Source organism: Myotis nattereri (genome assembly GCF_964212035.1).
Source record: "Myotis nattereri genome assembly, chromosome: 4".
Lineage (NCBI taxonomy): Eukaryota > Metazoa > Chordata > Mammalia > Chiroptera > Vespertilionidae > Myotis > Myotis nattereri.
This window is the reverse complement of record NC_138079.1, coordinates 87,557,004-87,578,523: the sequence shown is the minus strand read 5'-3', so window position 1 is coordinate 87,578,523 and position 21,520 is coordinate 87,557,004. Positions and strand designations below refer to the sequence as shown.

The 21,520-nt window shown below is 42.5% G+C and overlaps 1 protein-coding gene across 3 annotated transcripts in view; it reads left to right on the top strand.

Annotated features, from left to right (window-relative positions):
• The first annotated feature begins 291 nt into the window (after positions 1–291).
• The window catches only part of RABGEF1 (RAB guanine nucleotide exchange factor 1), a 62,675-nt gene continuing 41,446 nt past the window's right edge, over positions 292–21,520 (top strand). For all 3 annotated transcript variants that reach the window (XM_081089824.1, XM_081089825.1, XM_081089823.1), the window contains exon 1: positions 292–407. The gene's annotated coding sequence lies outside the window, so the exon portion shown is untranslated. The remainder of the gene's footprint in view (positions 408–21,520) is intronic.

Below are 21,520 nucleotides of genomic sequence, written 5' to 3'. Positions count from 1 at the left end.
CGAGTCGGATCCCAAAAGCAAGGACGGAGGAAAAGACAGAGTAACGCCGGCTTCTCCGCCGGCTCCCGAACGCTCCAGGTCGGCGCTCCAGGCCGCCGCCCCCTGGATGCCCCCCGGCTTGCTTGGTACAGCCAGGATGTCACTTACGCCCGGCCCGGCCTCGCCCCACCTGGCCTCGCCCCACCCAGCGCAGATCCCAGGGGAACTCGCAGGAGCATCCTCCCACCTCGAGTCCTGGGCCCCGGAAGTGACGTCTGTGCGTGCGTGACGCGCGCTCGCGGCGCCGGGGGCGGGGCCTGAGGGAGGGTGGGCCGGTGTGAGGGCGGGTTGTGGACTGGCGGGGCCGGGACCCACTCGAGCGACGCGGAGCGAGCGGCGGTCTCGACGCCGGTGGATCCGCCAACGAGGTACGGAGCTGACGGGAGGGGGCCGAGGACAGCGCTGCTCTCCGCTCCGGGCAGCGGGGTGGCGCGCCGTCCGGGCTGGAGCTGCTGGGTCGTTGGTCTGTGCGGTCCACTCGGCCGGGGCCGGTTCGGAGCCTCCTGTCCTCCTCCGTCCCAACGCGGGCGCCGGCAGCGCGGCCCTGGCCGTCCCCCTGAATCCTCTCGCTGCTCGGTCTGCCCGTGTCAGGCTCCGGTCGCCAAGTTCTCCACGGCCCAGCCCGGCTCCGCCGGGCAGACGCTTATTTCCTGGCCGCCTGCTGCCACCGGCCATCCCCCGGCGGGACGGCTTCCCTCTGGCCGGCGCCCTCCTCACTGTCCGGTCCGCGGAGTCCAGGGGGACACCTGTCGTGGCGGCCCGCCGGGTCCTGTCCTGGGGCCCGCGGGCACTTTTCTGGATTGAGAGCGCGGCCCCACCTCGCAGGCTGGCCTTGGCAGGGAGCCGGGCTTCCCGGACCCGCGTCGTTCGTGGGGAGGGACACGTCCCGGGGCCGGGAGGGCGCTGACGCCGGTGGTGCGGAGCCTTGAAGACTGGTCCTGACTTGGCCCGGCGGTTGAGGACCTGGGCTCAGGAGCCGGAGTCCCCGCGCCCACGCCGTCCTGGGGGCGAGCAGGGTGATGCCCATTACGGAAGTTTAGTAGAGAGGGAGGCACCCGCCGCTCTGGAGTGTAGGTCACAGACCTCGGGTGGTGCCGCCGGCTGATGACCAGGCCGGCGGTCGGGAAATGTGTCATGGGCGGTGGTGGGCTCTTGTCCTGGAGATCAGATGTGGGGATTTGCCAGTACGAGTTTACAGCATCACCTGGGAAGTTGTCTTGTCTTGTCTTGTCTTCCCTTCTCTTTTCTTTTCTTTCCTTCTTTGGAGCTGAAGAGTTGTTTTGGATTTTGAGATTAAAATAAATAATTGCACTGCTTTTCTGTAAACCTAAAACTGCTTAAAGTCTATTAATGAAACTAGTTGTATCAAGAAAGCTTGCAGAGGTACAAGATCTGATTGTATAACGTTAATTAAGTTACTGGTTCTTATACAGAATAATAAGAAGTGTTCAGGATTTTTACTGACCTTGGAAACAACGATGTTTCTTCTCTCTAGAACTTCGCCAGTTTAGGAGGGAGGGAGGGAGGGAAGAAAGAGAGAGAGAGAAAAGATACTTTGAATACAAGGTGGTAAGCAGTGTGAGTTAAGATAGAGCACCCTAAGTGGCTCCCCTCATCCCGAGAGACTGCAGATGTGGAGGGTGGAGAACGGTATCGGGGATACCTTTCCGGGAGTACCATGAAGAATGAGTAACATTCGGACTGACAAAGTGGTGTGGGAATTTTAGGAGTAGGTGGAAATGTGGGGGTGGAGCGACTAATGGAGAAGAGGCCAATGACTACTTGGAGGTGGTTTTTGAAAAGTAAAAAAGTTCAGGGCAGAAAGGGACAGAGATGCTGGAACATGGTCTTTTATCTGATGATGACAGAACCAGGGAAGGGATTTAGGGAGGATTATAGTGAGGTTAAAAAGGAGTTTTATGTAGATCTTAACACACAGGCTGCTATATGGTTGATGAGGATTGTGCCCAATAGTGTTTGCTTATGTGCTATCTTTTCTGCTCATTAAATGTTTGCATTGTATATTTATTTACTAACTAGAGGCCTGGTGCATGAAAATTCATGCACTGGAGGGGGCGTCCCTCAGCCGGGCCTGCCGCCTCTCACAGTCCTGGAGTCCTCAAGGGCGGGAGGCGATCCAACGATCAGGGGAAGGTGACGCCCCATCACACCTCTGCTGCTGCCACTGCCGGCAGCACAAGCCTTGGACAGCCCTGGTTACCTGCGCCTCGGGCAGCCCTGGGCGGCTAGGCAGCTGCCATCCAAGGCTTTCCTGTGCCTTGGGCCAGCCCTGGGTGGCTGGGGGATTGAGGGGACTGGGGGACTCCAGAGGCAGATGCACGGCAAGCCACGTGCCTGCCGCCCCAGCAGGGCTGAGGGAACTGGGTGCCGCCTTCTTTGAGGGGGGATCAGTCAATTAGCATATTTCCTCCTTATTGGCTGTGGGTGCCACCATCTTTGCAATGGTGTGAGGGTCAATTAGCATATTCCCCCTTCATTAGATAGGATTGTTTCTTTGTGTATGAGTGACTGACCCTGTTAATTTTTAAACTTCTATAAACAGGAATTCTGCTTTTACCTGTTAGTATTCTAATCCAAGTTGGGCATTCACAAATGCTACATGACTATGTGATAACTTGATGAGAATTCATTGCTTTCTGATATTTTCCAATGACAAAAATTCAGTCAGTACTTTATTTTTTTAAAAATGGTTCTTCTAGTATAGCGGTTCTCAACCTGTGGGTCGCAACCCCTTCAGCGGTCGAACGATCCTTTCACAGGGGTCGCCTAAGACCATCCTGCACATCAGATATTTACATTACAATTCATAACAGTAGCAACATTACAGTTATGAAGTAGCAACAAAAATAATTTTATGGTTGGGTCACAACATGAGGAACTGTATTTAAAGGGCCAGAAGGTTGAGAACTACTGTTCTAGTACTTAACCTACTTTAATATCTACATACAGAAGAACTAAGATCCTATTTGATTTACTGTGTCAGTCTTTGGCTAGAGACATAGCATTTCAGTCATGACAGTGTGAGTTTAATTTTTGGCATGTGTGTTTTTATTGGTTGCAAAGTAAACATCGCTGGCAGAGATTACCCATTCCTAAAATGTAGGCAATGCCTGTGTAATAACAACACCTGTCTATTCTGTGACTCAGAATAGAAATGCTATTAAGTAGATTCTTAACCCATAAATAAAGTCATTGCAGTAAAAATAAGTTTCACAATAGAGGTCAAACATTTTGAAAGTCTTATTAAATGCTCATTTCTTTCATAAAGCATTATAGAGACCCTAGAGGCCCCATGCATGAAATTCATGCATGGGGGGGGGTGTGTGAACCCCTCAGCCCAGCCTGCACCGTCTCCAATCCGGGACCCCTTGAGGGATGTCCGACTGCCAGTTTAGGCCCGATCCCAGGGATCGGGCCCAAACCGGCAGCCAAACATCCCTCTCACAATCCTGGACCCCTGGCTCCTAATCGCTTGCCTGCCTCCCTGGTCGCCCTTAAGTGCCCCCCCCTCCCCCGCCGGCCTGATCACCCCTCACTGCCCCCCCATCCCCACCAGCCTGGTTGCCTCTTACTGCCCCCGCCTGCTGGTCTGGTTGCCCCCAAATGTCCCCCCCTGCCGGCCTGGTCACCCCTCATGGCCTGCCAGCCTGGTCACCCCACACAGCCTGCTGTTCAGTCATTTGGTCATCCCTCACTAACCCCCCTGCCGGCCTGGTCACCCCACGCAGCCTGCTTGTTCAGTTGTTTGGTTGTCCCTCACTAATGCCCCTGCCGGCCTGGTCGTAGGCAGCCATCTTGTGAGGGTGTGAGGGTTAATTTGCATATTACCTCTTTATTATATAGGATTATGTTGTTTCATATGACCGAAATATCTTGATATAAGCTAGACTATTGTTGAAAAAAAACAGGATAAACAACAATTGCCTTATTTTTATCCTACTCAATATTATGTAACTCATATTTTATCTGATACTTAGGTAAGGCTAAAATGCTTTCAGAAAAGGCTGCATTTATGATGCTGCTTTCAAATTACTTAGTGAGATTCCTGTTTTTGATGAAGTTGTTGTTGGGATAGAAAGTTGCTTACTAGCCAGTCTAGTCAGTTCCCATTCAGAATAAATACTCTGTAATTTTTATTGTATAGAACAATTTTTTCATGTTTCTGGTAGCCGGAGAACTGTAATTATAATCAATTAATTAGATATATATGTGAGTCAGAAGTTATCAGAATGACAAGTATGAGTTCATGAGTGGGGAAATTTTTACACACTAAGAGAGTCTTTTTGTTGTTGATTCTCATCTGAGCTTATATTTCCTATTGATTTTTAGAGAAAGTGGAAGAGAAAAAGGGGAAGAAAAAGGGAGGAGAGAGAGAGAGAGAGAGAGAGAGAGAGAGAGAGAGAGAGAAACATTCATGTAAGAGAGATACATTAATTGATTGCCTCCCACATACCCTGACTGGGAACAGGGAAGGAACCTGCAACCCAGGTATGTGACCTTGACCGGGAATTTGAACCCATGATTCTTTGAGGCCAATGCTTTACCATGAAGCCCCACCAGCCAGGGCCACATTAAGAAAGTCTTAAGTTTTTTTATTTTCCTTAAATGACAGCAAGGAGATTGCTGACATCTCTGAAGCAGGCACTTAGCCAGAGCCTTTATGCCTCTAAATTATGTGCTGTCTCACATTAAGGAATGGTTGGCAGCATCCTCTATGCTAGGCACAGGGCAACTCAAGAGTTATAAAAAAAATCTTGTGAATCATTTCTGAAGCAAGTCTAGTCAGTTCCCATTCAGAATAAATACTCAGTTGTAATTACATTTATGGGGATTTGGTCTGTATTTGAGGCAGGGAGAGAGGGAGAGATAGAAACATGAATGATCGAGCATGGAACCTGGGCATATGCCTTGACTAGGAATCAAACTGTGACCTCCTAGTTCATAGGTTGGTGCTCAACCACTGAGCCACGCTGGCTCGGCAATTTGTTCTGTATTTTTAAAGTACAAAAATGACCTTGGGGGATTTTTACACAGGGATATATTTATAATTTTTTGTGTGCCCCAAAGGAAAAAACACATACATATGAAAGTGTTTTATTTTTGTATTTCCTCCCTTGTTAGAATTTCCTAATTTTAGATATAATATTTGCTAAAACATTTTTTTTCTTTTGGAGCACAAAAAAGGTAATGCCTTTAGAAATTGAATTTATATAATGTTTGCTAATGGAAGAGAATATTTTATTGTTTTTTAAGTGGAGCATATTTACTTATCTCCCATCTTATTCCAGAATGGATTCATAATGACTTATAAAGATACATACAACATATTGTTGGTAACATACAAAAATCAGGGGTTATGAAATCAGGACTAAGGGAGAAAACTTAAGATGGAAACAGGAATAAGATCTGAACACAAACTATATGACCTAAACTCATAAGTATTTGTTAGAGGATCACAAATTTAATGCTGCTTTTTAGTAGACAGTTCAGAGAGAAATACAGGGTGGAGCAAAAGTAGGTTTACAATTGTAAGTAAGCAAAACACAGTTTATTTGTGTATTTTTACATATTATTTTTCATACGGACACCTGTAAACCTACGTTTGCCTGACCCTGCATAATCAGTTATGGTTCAGTGACCATAAGAGGAAAAAAATCAATTTCTTCCTTAGCATTCCCAAAGGCTCCTATTGAGACTTTCAACTACATCCTAAGCTAAATACAGCATGCATCTCAAAGGACTATGCTGTGTTTTAGTTTGTTTTTTATTTTTTAATTAAAAATTTTTTTTATTAGTTTGTTTTTTAGTAAAATTCCTCATGTCTCCTTGTGTAGGTTGATGACATAACTTCAAAACACGTTTCAGTAAAAGCAGTTTTAGAGCTGGCAAAATAATGTGATCTAAGTACTTATATCTCTAGACTGATTTAATTTAAGAACCTATTTTAGATTATCTAGATAAGTAGATGGGGATCAAACATTCCTCAGGTTACCTTCCGTAAATATCTTGTTTCTCAATGGAGCTTTTGTTAAGAATTTATCAGCAGTGGGGTTAGAGTTTGTGCTTCCTGACAATTTTTTTTAATACATCTATGTTTTATGCTGTTGGTTAATCACAGAGCCATATTTTTAGCAGGCATGCTTTATCATGGGCGGTATGAAAATGGAGGAGTCTGACAAGGACAGATATTGAAATGAAAATCACTTAACCTCCACACAGAGATGGGCTGAGGGGAATCCCATACAGCAGACCCAAGGTTCATTTCTGGAAGTAGGTTTGGGGTGTTAGCTCTGGCACAGACAGCATTGACTTGAAAAGTCCTGGTAGCCCTAACCGGTTTGGCTCAGTGGCTAGAGCGTCAGACTGCGAACTGAAGGGTCCCAGGTTCGATTCCAGTCAAGGGCATGTACCTTGGTTGCAGGCACATCCCCAATAGGGAGTGTGCAGGAGGCAGCTGATCGATGTTTCTCTCATCGATGTTTCTAACTTTCTATCCCTCTCCCTTCCTCTCTGTAAAAAAAAAAAAAAGTCAATAAAATATATTTAAAAAAAAAAAAAGAAAAGTCCTGGCATATAATTTATTTTTAAGAAAGAAACAGATCCATTCATCATAGATAGAGTGTCCAGTAGATTAATATATCTGTGTTTTACATCAGCTAAAAAGTTGCTCTTTTCAGTAATAATAGTTCAAATTTATCCCGTGCTAGCATGAGCCCAGTACCGTGCTAATAATAAACTCTTTACACGCATTATCTTGCTCCTCTCCCCTCCTTCCTTCTTAAAAGAAAAATATAAACAAATATGATTCATAGCAGTAATTTGTTCAAGGTCATACAAGAGATGATAGATATTTAAACTCAGGTAGTCTGACTGACTCAATGGTCTGCGCCTATCTATGACTTTACTCCCTGAGGTGGACTAGCCTGGGCCTACACCATGGGGCTGGACCCATACGGTAAATAGAAGTAAACACATTGGCAAGTGTCAGAACCCACCATTACAAAAGGGCCTTGAATGGTTCTGGATCTTCCCATCCAGAAAATGGGCTGGGAGCTACAAGTTCAGGGCATTTGGCCATGGTTTGTAAAGATGAAGAAAAAAAAAGTACCTTCTAGGCATCCATCAGGACTGGAGAAGTGGGAATATTTATGTACTTGTTTGCATCTAAAATGCATATATTTTTCTTTCTATTTGCTATAAATTTGTCTCACGAGGAGAACCACAATGATAGTGTGCCATTCTGTAAAAAGAGGTTTGTATTTATATATTAGAGTAAAATTTTAGCTGGTGATCTCACTGCTATAATTTGATATGAATTTTAAGTTATCTTTGTGTTTTATTATGAATTCTATTGTATTAGAGTTGTACAGATAAGTAAACCATTATTTATTGTGAGATTTTATATGAGACTATTCCATGTAATCCCAGATCACTTTATTTTGAAGTATTACAGTTCCTACAGAGTAGAGAACACCCTTATGCATCCTTAATCAGTAAACAATGGGTGGAACTGTCCTTGCCTAAATATAGTTATGTAACATAGCGGTTCATTAATTGCATTTCCATAGAGCTTTTGACATTGTTTCTTAAATGTGTTCCTGAAAAAAAAAAATTGGGCTAGTGACCAAAGTTTTGAATAGGATATTATAAGAAGATGCAAATTAAAAAATATGAAAACATGTCCTAGCTGGTTTGGCTCAGTGAATGGAGTATCGGCCCGTGGAATGAAAGGTCCTGGGTTTGATTCTGGTCAAGGGTATGTCCCTTGGTTGCAGACTCAATTGCTGGCCCTGGTGCGGGGGAGGGCATGTGGATGGCAACCAATCAATGTGTCTCTCATATCAGTGTTTGTCACCTAGCCAGCATGGCTCCGTGGTTGAGCTTCGAGGTCACGTTCGATTCCCGGTCAGGGCATATGCCTGGATTGCGTGCTGGATCCCTGGTGTGGAGCATGCACGAGGCAGCCAATCAACGATTCTCTCTCATCATTGATGTTTCTATCTCTCTCTCCCTCTCTCTTTCTCTCTGAAATCAATAAAAATATTTTTTAAAATGTTTCTGTCTCTCCTCCTCCCTTCCACTCTCTCTAAAAAATCAATGGAAAAATATCCTTGGGTGAGAATTAACAACAACAACAAAACAAAAAACTGTTGGCTGATGAAATAAAATGTCAAAAGTCTATTATAATTAGTGTCTGAGGAAGTAATGTGCTTGGTATCTATTTAGCAGATTAGATTATATTTTTATTTGTATAAATTAACCATTTCAGTTGGGATTGTAGTGTGCTAAGTGTATAGATTTTATTTGTGTAGGGTTTTAAATGTTATATAGTCATGAATGGATACATCTTAAATATTATTTATGGAAAATAAGCAGGTGGCAGTGTTTTCATACCTATATGCTAACTTCTGTAAGTATTGTGATAGCTGTACTTATTAAATGCTATAGGAATCAGAACTATTCTGTCAGTGGGAAAAGGGGAATAAGATGTTACTTGAATAAGGTGGGATTTGGAGGTGGACAAACAGAAGGGTATTTCTAGGCTTGTTCATAAATTAGACAACCATGTAATTTATTATCCAAAGCAGATTGCTTTTGGGAATCAATGGCAAAGGGGGTCCAGGACAATAGGCTTATGCCAGGACTGTCCTTACTAACTGGGATATATGGTTACCCCACTTACAAAGAGCAGGTGATGCCTGAAGCCACAGTTCTTTGTCAGCTTGTGGAAAACGAATTTATTTTAATTGTTTATAGAGTTTACACCAATTCTTACTGGATGGTTATTAGTTTCCCAGGGATGCTATAACAAATTACCACAAACTGGGTAGCTTAAAACAACAGAATTTTATTCTTTCACAGTCTGGAGGCTAGAACTCTGAAATCAAGGTGTCAGCAGAGCCACGCTGTCGAAGGCCCCAGGGAAGATGATAGCTGGCAGTCGTAGGAATTCCTCGGTTTGCAGCTGCATCACATGGCCTTTGTGTGTCTCTCTCAGAGCCTTGGCCCAGTCAATCCCTGTCACTGGATTTAGGGCCCACCCTAATCCAGTATAACCTCATTTTAACTAATTACACCTGCAAAGATCCTATTTCCAAATCAGGCCACATTCACAGTGTTCGAGTTCAATCTATTTTTGGGGGGAGAGACAATTCAACCTACAACATGGGATGGTGTTAGCAGCCTTTGAAAGTTTCTGCAGTTTAATTGGATTAAAATTTTGTTAAACACAAGGCACCTCTCAAAAACCTAAAACATAATGCAAATATTTATTTGAGCTATCTAACAAGTCTGAATAAATATATGTTCAATCCAGGCTAGTGCTTTTTTTTTTTTTCCTGTCTCAGAGAAGATGTGTGTCACTTTGTCCAGCCACAGCAATTGGCTAAGGATGAAATGGCTGTAGCAAAGCTAAAACTAAGATGTAACTTAAAAAAACAATTAATTGTTGAAACCACTTTATATATTGCAGTTTGTTGTTACTCTAAGTGGAGTCAGAAGATAATTTTGGTCATAAAATTATTGACTAAATTGACCAGTTGGGGGATTGGCAGTGCTTCTGTGGAAGAAGGGTAGCACATGGTTGACGTAGACTAATGCAGCCAGGTTATTTTGCATGTAATTTTGAGTTATTAGCCTGAAATATGGCATGCTGAGATTAGAGTTACGATTTCACTTAACTTGAAGACAAGGGTTTGATTTAGAACAACAGAAAATTGTTGTCTAGAACTCATTCCTTAAGAATGCTGCTCAGCTGGTTCAACTCATTCCAGCAGTTATAAACTCTACATTCTATTCCAAGGTTTCATTATCATTTGGAATTATTTGGACAGTCTAGTGTGTGGATACTTTGTTTTGTTATATTTAAAATTGGAACTTTGCCTTTGATATTCTGCCTGAGGTTTACATTCATTTGCAATGTATTAAATGATATGAAAGTTGGTGAAACTTGGGTACAGATTTGAAACACTGTCTTTTTTTTTTTTTGTCTTTTTTTTTATCCTCACCTGAGGATATGGCTATTGACTTTAGAGAGAGAGAGAAACATCAATTGATTGCCTCTGATACGAACCCCAACCAACCGGGGGTCAAAACTGCAACCTAGGTATGTGTCTTGACCAGGGATCAAACCCGAGACCTTTCAGTGTACAAGATTATGGTCCAACCAAGCTACACTGGCCACAGCTGAAACACTAAGTCTTTGATTCAAACTGTGGTGTCTTCATAACATAAAGTTAAGGACTAAAAGAGCACCTATAAAAAGGAAAAAGGATGACACAGAAAAATGAGCAAAGAACATGAAGAGAGTTAAATTCTTCAAGGAAAATATACTAATGGCCGATAAATATCCATAAAGATGGTTAGCCTTCTTAAGGAAATGCATATTAAAACAATAAATGATATATATTTTTTTGCCTTTCAGATTGGCAAAAATTAAAGGTTAATCCAGTGTTTATGACTTTGTGGAAAAGTAGATTCTTTCATACACTGTAGGGTGGGAATGTAAATAGATATAAGCTTTTTGTGAGGCCAGTTTGGTAGTATATATAAAAATTTAAAATGCACAAACCGCCGAAACCGGTTTGGCTCAGTGGATAGAGCGTCGGCCTGCGGACTGAAAGGTCCCAGGTTCGATTCCGGTCGAGGGCATGTACCTGGGTTGCGGGCATGTCCCCAGTGGGAGATGTGCAGGAGGCGGCTGATCGATGTTTCTCTCTCATTGATGTTTCTAACTCTCTATCTCTCTCCCTTCCCCTCTGTAAAAAAATCAATAAAATATATTTAAAAAAAAAAAATAAAATGCACAAACCACCCAGGCCAGTGTGGCTCAGTTGGTTGAGCATTGCCCCATGCTCTGAAAGGTCCCTGGTTTGATTCCTGGTCAAGGCACATGCCCATGTTGCCAGTTCAGTTCCCAGTCAGGTTGCATACAGGAGGCAACCAGTCCATGCTTCTCACTCACATGGATGTTTCTCTCTCTCCATTCCTCTCTCTCTAAAATCAGTTAAAAAAATAAAGTAAAATAAAATGCACAAACTCTTTGACATTTCATTTCTGTTTCTAGGAAGCTATTTCCATTTTGTGAATGGTCTGCTCATATCTTTATCCTGTATTCAGGGATTTATAAATCATCATTATTAACATAATGTCTAAGTATGATAAAATTCTTCATTGTCCAATTAAAATATTTTTTTAGTCTCTTACTTTTTTAAAAAATATGTTTTTATTGATCTTAGAGAGAGGAGGGAAGGGAGAGGGGGGGAGAGAGAGAGAGAGAGAGAGAGAAATAAACGAGAGAAACATCATCAACCCGCTGTCTCTTGCACAACCCCCTACTGGGGACCCAGCCCACAGCCTGGGCATGTGCCCTGACCTAGAATCAAACTGGTGACCTCTTGATGCATGGGACGGCGCTCAATCCACTTAGCCACGTGGCTGAGCTTGCTTTCCTATTTTGGGTCTAAGTGGGGCCTTTTTAAAAACTAGATAGAAGTTTCAATTTATGTGTTCAAATCTGTTTTCTTTCTGATTTCTACTTTAGCATGTAAGCTTAGATAGAACTCTCCTCTTTAGAAGTTGCATGGCCCAGCTGGCGTGGCTTAGTGGTTGAATGTTGACCTATGAACCAGGAGGTCACGGTTCGATTCCTGTCAGGGCACACGCTCAGGTTGCAGGCTTGAGTTGCAGGCTCGATCCCCAGTGTGGGGCTTGCAGGAGGCGGCCAATGAATGATTCTCTCTCATCATTGACGTTTCTATCTCTCTCTCTCTCTCTCTCTCTCTCTCTCCCTTCCTCTCTGAAGTCAATTTAAAAGGTTGCATAAATACTTGATTTTAGTTTTTTCTATTTTTTCATTTGTCTTTAAAAATTTTAACTCTTTAAGATATCTGTAATTAATTTGGGGGCTACCAGATTACTGGCCAAGTTATTCCAACACAGTTTATTGAAAATTCTCCCCTTCTCCTCCTTTCTCTAATATTAAATTACTAGGGGCCTGGTGCACGAAATTCGTGCACTGGGTGTGTGTGTGGGGTGGGGGGGAGTGTTCCTCAGCCCAGCCTGCCCCCTCTCACATACTGGGAACCCTCAGGCGTTGACCCCCATCAACCTCCAATCGCAGGATCGGCCCCTTGTCCAGGCCTGACGCCTCTGACAGAGGCGTCAGGCCTGGGCAGGGGACCCCCAGACCCCTCCGATTGCTGGCTCTGCCCCTTGCCCAGGCCTGATGCCTCGGCCAGAGGCGTAGACCCTCATCACCCTCCGATCACCTGATCGGCCCCTTGCCCAGGCCTGACGCCTCCGCCAGAGGTGTCAGGCTTGGACAGGGGACTCCCATCTCCCCCCGATCACTGGCTCTGACCCCCGCCCAGGCCTGAGGCTCTGGCCCAGGAATCATGCCTGGGCAGGGGACCCCCATCTCCCTCTGATCGCTTGCTCCACCCCCCGCCCAAGCCTGACGCCTCTGACCCAGGCTTCAGGCCTGGGCAAGGGGACCATCATATCCCCCCAATCCCCGGCTCCGCCCCCCACCCAGTCCTGATGCCTCGGCCAGAGGAGTTGACCCTCATCACCCTCCGATCACCAATCACCGGATCGGCCCCTTGACCAGGCCTGAGGCCTCCGGCAGAGGTGTCAAGCCTGGGCAGGGGACCCCCAGCTCCCCGCGGTTGCAGGCTCCGCCCCTGCCCAGGCCTAACGCCTCTGGCCTAGGCGTCCGGCCCAGGCAGCAGGGACCCGCAGTGGCAGCGGGGGGCGCCGCGATCGTGGGCTTTGCTTTAGGCTCAGGCAAGGGACCCCTAGCTCCTGGGACTGCCAGCTTCGACTGTGCCCAGCTCCCATCACTGGCTCCACCCCTACTTCCTGCTATCACTGGCCAGGGCGGCAAAGGCGCCTGATTCCCCAATCATGGCTGGGGGGCAGGGCAAAGGCGGCCCCAGGGCCGCCTTTGCCCTGCCCCCCAGCTCTTAGCTCCCCCCTGGGTTTCAGATCACTGTCAGTGGCAGGGGGCTTCTTCCTGCTTTCCCTTTCACCTCCCTGCATTGTGCCTACATATGCAAATTAGCCGCCATCTTGTTGGCAGTTAACTGCCAATCTTAGTTGGCAGTTAATTTGCATATAGCCCTGATTAGCCAATGAAAACGGTATCGCTGTACGCCAATTACCATTTTTCTCTTTTATTAGTGTAGATTTTGTATATTATGTTAGCATTTGTATTTTGTATATTATGAGTCAGTTTGGGTCAGTTTGTTGTATAGTGATTTACCAGTTTTGTTGCTAAGTTCGCAGTATTTTTTTATATATATTTGTTTTATTAATTTTTACAGAGAGGAAGGGAGAGGGATAGAGAGCTAGAAACATTGATGAGAGAGAAACATTGATTGGCTGCCTCCAGCACAACCCCTACTGGGGATTGAGCCTGCAATCAATGTACATGCCCTTGACCGGAATCGAACCCGGGACCCTTCAGTTCGAGGGCCGGCGCTCTATCCACTGAACCAAACCGGCTAGGGCTTGCAGTACTTTTTAAAATATATTTTTATTGATTTCAGAAGGGAGGGGAGGTGGGGACAGAAACATCAATGATGACAAAGAATCATTGATGGGCTGACTCCTGCATGCCCCCTACTGGGGATCGAGCCTGAAATCCAGGCAGGTGCCCTGACGGAATTGAATCTTGACCTCCTGGTTCATAGGTCTACATTCAACCATGTAGCCACACTAGCCAGGCTAAGTTCACAGCATTTTAACTACAATAGTTTGAAGAAAATTCAAATCAATAAGTTTGAAGAAAATTCAAATCATTAATTTAGAAAAAAATTTAAAAATCTTGCCGATGAGATGTGGAATAATTTTGTCAAGTTCAAAAAAGTCTTTTGGATTTTTGTTGTCATTTCCAATAAACAGAAATTTTGAAGCATGTATCATTTTTATAATATTTAATTTTCTCATTCTGAATCCTAGTGTATGCCTTACCAACTATTTAAACCTTCTTTATATCTCAGTTTTGTGTAGCTCACATAATTTTTTTATTAAAATATTTCCTGGGTGTTTTTACATTTTGATACTATTGTGAATGAGACCTCTCTTTATATTTTCCTAATTTTTTTACTTTCCTAATTTGTTAGGCTATTATGAGTTCTGTAAATTTAATGTACACATATTTAGCTTGTTTCACATAAACATGAATTCTTTTGTGAAACTTTAAAATGAATTAATTCTTCAGTGTTCATAGTGTTTTAATTTCTTCAGGCATGATATAGAGTTATGTCTTTAGTACTAGACAGTAAGTGCCATGGAGATCTTTTTGTTTATTTTTACATTTTCCATGTGTCTTTGTTTTTAATTTAAATTCTTTATTGTTGAAAATATTACATATGTCTCCTTTTCCCCCCATTGACCTCTCCCTGACTGCTCCTGCCCCCCAGCACATGCCCTTGCTCCCTTACTGTCTGTGTCCATTGGTTATGCTTATACGCATGCATACGAGTCCTTTGGTTGATCTCTTAACCTCACCCCTATCCACCCCCACTTTCCCTCTGAGGTTTGACATTCTGTTTGATGGATCTATTTTTGTTCATTAGTTTATGTTATTTATTATATTTCACAAATGAGTGAGATCATGTGATATTTATCTTTCTCCAACTGGCTTATTTTGCTTAGCATAATGCTCTCCAGTTCCATCCATGCTGTTGCAAATTGTAAGAGTTCTTTCTTTTTTACAGCAGTATAGTATTCCATTGTGTAGAAGTACCACAGTTTTTAATCCACTTATCTGCTGATGGGTGCTTAGGCTGTTTCCAAATCTTAGCTGTTGTAAATTGTGCTTCTATGAACATAGGGGTGCATATATTCTTTCTGATGGGTGTTTCTGATTTCTTGGGATATATTCCTAGAAGTGGGATTACTGGGTCAAATAGACCCAGTAATTTTTAATTGTTTGAGGAAATTCCATACTGTTTTCCACAGTGGCTGCATCAGTCTGCATTCCCACCAGCATTGTGCAAGGTTCTTTTTTCTCCACATCCTTGCCAGCACTTGTTGTTTGTTGATTTGTTGATGATAGCCATCCTGACAGGTGTGAGATAGTATCTCATTGTCGTTTTGATTTGCATCTCTTGGATGATTAGTGACTTTGAGCATCTATAATAATAAAAGTATAATATGCTAATTAGACCAGACGTCCTTCCAGACAACCTTCCGGACGAAGCCAGAGTTGCGAGGGAATCCTGGGTCCCAGGTGCCAGAGGGAAGCTGGTGCCAGCAGCCAGGGGAAGGAAGGCCTACTCTTGTATGAATTTCGTGCATCAGGCCTCTAGTTTTTTCATGTCTCTTGGGCTTCTGTATGTCCACTTTTGAAAAGTGTCTATTTAGGTCCTTTGCCCATTTTTTGATTGGATTATTTATCTCCCTTTTGTTTATGAGTTCTCTTATGTCTTTCATACTAGACGGTAAGCGCCATGGAGATTTAAACTGTTTTTACTTATACTAGTATTTGTTCCCAAGTGCCTCCCATATAGTGTAAATCAGTATAAAATGAGTGACAAGTAGGGAAAGTACTACAAGAAATAATGACTGTCTCTGGGTGATGTTTTTATTTTCTTTCTACTTTATTATCTACTTGTCTTTATAGCTCCCATTTTTCAAAGAATAAACATCTATATGTACACTGAGTGGCCAGATTATTATGACCGCTCAGATTATTGTGAGTACAATTATTATGACTACTCAAATCCACAAGATGGTATCCCCCCCCCCCTTTTTTTTTTAATGAGGTGAAGAATCTGGTTTGCATGCAGAGCCGTAAGGAAGAACACACAGCTCTAGGCTTTGTATTCCTCTGGCTCTTTTTAGTGTACTTCAGCCCACATTAAATCCTAGCCCTGGTGCAGAATTTACAGGAATTTCAACTATCTCAGTTTTTTTACTCTGTCCTCCTTAATGTGAGTGGGCCAATTGAATGATGTATTCTTTATGCCCAGGTTGCTCAATAAAAGCCTACTTCTTGGAGTGCAGTGCTCAAACGGGAACTGGGTGTGTCTGTTCTAATCTTTCTCCTGGCTGCAGTGGTGACAGTATCTTGCCTCTGGATAGGTCTTTTCTGCCTAGGAAAAACAGAATTGAGTCTCAACATTGATCTCCCATATTTCTCCCTAACTGAAAAGTACACGCTGTCTATGTAGCTCTGGTGCCTAATCTGTATATGCGGACTGTGCCTGCTGTGCACCACTGAAACAGAGCTATCATTACCACTACATAGCCTTTCAGATCATAACATGTACTTTTGGTGGTTCACTTGCTTGCTTTGTTTTCTATACTGAGAAACAGAAATGATCTTATGGTATGTTTAACTGTCAGTACATATTGGTTCAATCATAGGTGTTTATTTTTAAAATTTTATTGGAATTTTTAAAAATTTTAATTTAAAATTACAGATTAACAGGAAGTTACAAAGGAAGTACAGAGAGGTACTATGTACTCTTCATCCAGTTTCCCCTCAATGGTTACATCACACGTAACTATTGTGCAATACCAAAACCAAGAAATTGACATCTATACAATGTGTGTGTATAGTTTTGTCATTTTATCACTTGTCTAGATTCCTGTAACCACTACCACAGTTAAGATCCAGAACCATTCTATTACCAGTAAGGCCTCCCTCATGCCACCCCTTTATAATCACACCCTGTGTCAGTAGTCCCCAAGACTTTCTCAGGTTTGGTAATTTGCTAGAAGTACTCCTGGCTATTTTTATTATAGTGAAATGGCACAAAAAATGATCAATACAGGAAAATGGTAGAATTAGCAGAGTTGGAGGATACCAGGTATGAACTTCTAGGAGTCTTCTCCCAGTGGAGCTGTACAGGGTACATTTAATCCTCCAGCAACAAACTGTAGCAACATGTGTGATGTGTTTCTGTTAGGGAAACTGACTTAAACTAGGATTCCAGGTTTTTTATTGGAGGCTGGTTATGTAGGCACAAGTGCCTTCATGATCGACTATAGTTGCTATAACTTCGGGCCCCAGAGGAAAGCAGGTGTTCTCCATACATTACACTGTTTGCATAGACTGTCTAGACAAGTTGGCACAGTGTGGTTCAAGGCTCCAAGCATAAAACACCCTAATCAGTTAGTATATAAGGACACTAACACCTCAGTGTCTAGGATCCGGCCAAGGGCCAATCACACAAGCATGCCCTTCTGAGAATATACATGATTTGAGCAACTCAGTTCTGCTTAGCTACTTTTTTCCTGCACACCTTTCCTTACCCTCCCTTGTTAGAAACAGATCGGATATGGAGAAACTGTGCTGGGCCTAAGGTAGGTTGGGGTAGCTACTACTTTAGATAGAGTGGCCAGGGAAGGCCTTTCTGAAAGTGTGACGTGAAAGCTGAGACCTAAATGATGAGAGAGAATCACCATATGAACAGCTAAAATCACTGCATTCTAGGCATTACAACACCTGTGCAAAGGTGACAGAAATGTAAAGGAGGCCTATAACAGTTTCCTGTTGTTGCCATAACAAATTACCACAAACTTATTAGCAGCTTAAAACACCACCCATTTGCTATCTCAAAGTTCTATAAATCAGAACTCCTGGCCAGCTCAGTTAGATACTCTGAAGGATCTCTGGAAGTCAAAATTAAGGTGTAAGCCAGCCTGGACTTTTATCTGGAGGCTATGGGGAGAATCTGCTTCCAGACATACTCATGTTGGCAGAATTGAGTTCCAAGTGATTATAGGACTGAATTCTTCATTTCTTTGCTGACTGTCAGCCAGAGGTCATTCTCAGCTTCTAGAAGCCACCCACATTCCTTGGCTTATGGTTTCTTCACCTTCAAAGCCAACAGTAGTTCTCTGGAGTTCCATTATGCCCTCCTCTTCTGATTTTTATTTTAAAAACAATTTTATTGGGGTATAATTCACCCATTTAAACAACACAATTCAATAGCAGTCATCACTAGGACCAACTGTAGAACATTTTCATCACCTCAAAAAGAATTCCAGACACTTTAACTATTTCCTTTACTCCCATCCTCTCCCCTTCAGTCCTAAGCAACCACTAATCTACTTCTGTCTTTGTAGATTTCCCTGTTCTGGACGTTCATATGAATGGGATCATATGATATATGGGCTTTTATGACTGGCTTCTTTCACTTAGCATCACGTTTTCAAGGTTAATTGTGGCATGTATCGGTACTTAATTCCTCTTTATGACTGAGTAATAACTACATTGTATGATATATTGCATTTTGTTTTTCCATTCATCAGTTGATGGACATTTGGGTTGTTTCCACCTTTTGGCTATTATAGATAATGCTGCTATAAACATTCATGCACAACTTTCTGCGTGGACATAAGTTTTTGTTTCGCTTGGGTAAATACAGTACCTTGAAGTGGAATTGCTGGGTCATATGGTGACTCTGTTCAATGGTTTGAGGAACTGTCAGATGGTTTCCAAAAGTGGCTGCACCATTTTACATTCTGACTTGCAGTGAATAGTGTTCTCATTTTTTCACATCCTTGTTAACACTTATTATTATCTGACTTTGTTATCCACTGGGTGTGAAGTGGTAGCTCATGGTTTTGACTTACATTTCCCTGATGATCAATGAAGTCAAGCATGTTTTCTTGGTGCTTATTGACCATTTGTATATCTTCCTTGAGGAAGTGTCTATTCAGATCTTTTACCCATTAAAAAATCAGGTTATTTATCTTTTAAAATTGAGTTATAACAGTTCTTTATATTATATTTCTGTGCATAAGTTCTTAATCAAATATATGATTTGCAAATATTTTCTCCCATACTGTGGGTTATCTTTTACTTTTTAAAAAACTTTTTAAATTTAATTTATTGGAATGACATTAATAAAATTATATAGATATTTCGGTTGTACAATTCTATAATACATCATCTGTATATTGTACTGTGTGTTCACCACCCCAACTCAAGTCTCCTTCTATCACCCATTATCTTCCCTTTACCCTCTTCTACCTCCCCCCACTTCCCCTTTGCTTTGGTAATCACCAAACTGTTACCTGTCTTCACTTTCTTGATGCGGTCCTTCGAAGCACAGAAGCTTTAGTTCTGATGAAGTACAATTTATTTGACTTTTGTTGCTCTTGTTTTTGGTGTCATATGTAAGTATCCTATTCTGGGAGTTTTTATAGTTTTAGCTTTTGCATTTAGGCTTTTGATCCATTTTGAGCTAATTTTTGTATAGTGTGTGAGGTTAGGGTCTGACTTAATTCTTTTGCATGTGGCTATTCACTTATCCCAGTGCCATTTGTTGAAAAGATTTTTCCTTTTTCATTGAATAGTGTTGGCACCCTTGTGGGGATCATAAATATGTGGGTTTATTTCTGCTCTCATAATTCTATTTTATTGATCCATATGTCTATTCTTATACTAATACCACACTGTTTTGATTATCTTGGTTTTGCGGTAAGTTTTGAAGTTGGGGAAGTATGAGTCCTACATTCTTTTTTAAGATTGTTTTGCTTATTCTTGGTTCCTGTCCTCTTTTGCATTTAGAGTTCATGTGCTTATATTGTGCCCACGTGGATAATCCAGGGTAATCTCCCTATTTTTAAAAAGTATTTTTTATTGATTTTAGAGAGGAAGGTAGACAGAGAGATAGAAACATCAATGATGAGAGAGAATCATCGATTGGCTGCCTCCTGCACTCCGCTCACGGGACCCCTTAGTCTGCAGGCCAGTGCTCTATCTACTGAGCCAAACTGGCCAGGGCTAATCTCCCTATTTTAAAGTTAGCTGATTAGTAAACATAATTATCTGCAGTCCTTTTTTTTTTTTCTTGCCATGTAAGGTAACATAATCACAGGTGAAATATCAGAGAGCAAAGGTCATGGGGCTTAGATTTGTGAAAAGATTGAGAATAGTAGGAGCAGAAGTTGGACAGAGAGATATAAATGAAAGTTGTAGAAATATTAATTTGTCTGAAGTCACATTTCTAATAAGTAGCAGAGCTGAGATTTGAATGCAGATATGACTGATCATTATGATCTTATGACCACACCAAATTGGTCTTTATAGACTCATAGTAACTATTATTGTTTTTATCTTAATACCTATTGAGCTCTTAGTATATGCTAAGCAGACTTCATAGAAATCCTGTTATATTTTTCTAGCTCTAGAATAGTACCTGGACAAGTCTTTGGGCACAGATAAATAGACTGTATTGGAACAAGTGTAAAAAAAAAAAAAAGAAAGAAAAGAACAGTGGGGATCAGGATTGTGTCTCAGAATCTGAGGGTAGGCAGGCAACTGAACCTTAGGAATGGACTGAAACTGAGAAATGGAAACCTTTCAGGACCTAGAGCAGTGGTTCTCAACCTTCTGGCCCTTTAAATACAGTTCCTCATGTGACCCAACCATAAATTTTTTTTGTTGCTACTTCATAACTGTAATGTTGCTACTGTTATGAATCGTAATGTAAATGTCTGATATGCAGGATGGTCTTAGGCGACCCCTGTGAAAGGGTCGTTTGACCGCCAAAGGGGTTGCGACCCACAGGTTGAGAACCGCTGACCTAGAGAGTATTTTTCTTCTGCTACTTTTCTCTGGTTCTTGTTGTGTATCTATTCCACTCTGCAGACCTGTTATCCTGTTACTCAGGTCACCTGATGGAAGATGGTCATGCCATACTTAGTCAATCATTCAAGAGAACAGCCCAGATTAGTCTCATTTCCAAATCACATGTCCATCTCTGGTTCAAGCAACTGTGGCCCTGAAGTGGCAGGTATACAGACATGGCTGCTGGCAGTCTACCTTTGTGGATTGGGGTAACAGTTCTCAAGAAAAGGAAGGTCGCTGGCACATGGGTTAATTTTAGCGTTGCCCACAGACTGAAGGATCCTGGGTTTGGTTCTGGTCAAGGGCACGTACCTTGGTTGCAGGTCCCCAGCCTTGGTTGGGTGCATGCAGGAGGCAACCAATTGATGTGTCTCTCTCACATCCGTGTTTCTCTCTGTCTCTCCCTTTCCTTTCCACTCTCTCTAAAAATCAGTGGAAAAATATCCTCAGGTGAGGATTAAAATAATTTTTTTTTAGTGACACAGACCTGTGCTATAGTATTTGTAGTATAAAAATTAAAAAACTTACTGAATTGATATAAAGAAAAATGGATATTTCATTTTGCCCATTCCTCTTGGAATTGAAGAAAGGGACCACAGGATGATAATGGTGAAAGATTAGTTTGATGGAAATTGGGATTAGTATACATATAGGCTCTAGTGATGTCCCTGCCACTTTCTACCTTTTTAAAAAAATACGTATTTTTTATTGATTTCAGAGAGGAAGGGAGAGGAAGAGAGAGACAGAAACACCAATGATGAGGGAGTCATTGATCAGCTGCCTCCTGCATGCCCCACATTGGGGATCTAGTCCACAACCTGGACATGTGCCCTGACCGGGAATTGAATCGTAACCTCCTGGTCC